At 64.9% G+C, this 754-nt stretch overlaps 1 protein-coding gene across 3 annotated transcripts in view; it reads left to right on the forward strand.

The window, feature by feature from the left end:
* Positions 1 to 285: 285 nt before the first annotated feature.
* The window catches only part of CDC42 (cell division cycle 42), a 40152-nt gene continuing 39683 nt past the window's right edge, over positions 286 to 754 (forward strand). Inside the window, exon 1 of one of the 3 annotated variants that reach the window (XM_004678581.1) lies at positions 286 to 401. The gene's annotated coding sequence lies outside the window, so the exon portion shown is untranslated. Of the gene's footprint in view, positions 402 to 444; positions 500 to 754 lie in introns of those variants that run through there. The other 2 variants (XM_004678580.2, XM_012722439.1) reach the window with 2 other exon arrangements.

Here is a 754-nt window from a genome sequence, read left to right on the forward strand (position 1 = left end):
GGCAAGTCACTGTTCCTCTTTGAGAAATTTATGCAAAATGGGATTGATAATACTTTGCTGCATAGGGTTGCAAGGATAAAAAAAAAAGTTAATGGAAGCGCTTTGCAAACACCTTTTTAGTGTGTTAGAAACACAACCTTTGGAAAAGGAGTCGCGAAGCTCAGTCTCGAACTAGCGAGCCACACAAGTTTGCGCTTGCGTGTTAGGCGAGCAGAGTGGGGGTTAAGGGCGCATACAGGCTCCGCCTCTCGACGCCCAGCCTCTTCTCATCTCCTGGTCCCTCCCACTTCCGCGGGTACTCAACTTTGCGTCCACTGCGTGCTGACGTCAGGCGCGTGCCCCTGTCCGGCAGCCGAGGAGACCCCGCGCAGTGCTGCCAACGCCCCGGCGGAGAAGCTGAGGTGAGTGCGGGGCCCGAGGCTCCCCGCGGGAGCGGCTCCCTCTTCGTCCCGAGCCCGCCGCGCCGCCCCTCGTGTCTCTCTTGCCGCGGGGACACCCGGTCTGTGGGGTTCCGGGAAGCCTGGGTGCGCGGGACGCCAGGGAGTGCCCGGCTCGCGCGGCGCCGTTCTGGCGAGCGCGGGTCCGGGTTCTGTAGGGGAACCGAGGGTAGGGGTTCTCGAGGTGGAGGCGGGGGGCGCCCGTCGGCTGAGGGGTGCGCGGCCGGGGCGCGGGGTGCTGGTGTGAGGGTGCGGGCGGGGCCCGGCTGTCACGGGCAGCGGCGGAAGGAAGGGGTCACACCCATCCTGCTGCCCGG

The sequence above is a fragment of the Condylura cristata genome, unplaced genomic scaffold (genome assembly GCF_000260355.1).
Source record: "Condylura cristata isolate star-nosed mole 26May11 unplaced genomic scaffold, ConCri1.0 scaffold00008, whole genome shotgun sequence".
NCBI lineage: Eukaryota > Metazoa > Chordata > Mammalia > Eulipotyphla > Talpidae > Condylura > Condylura cristata.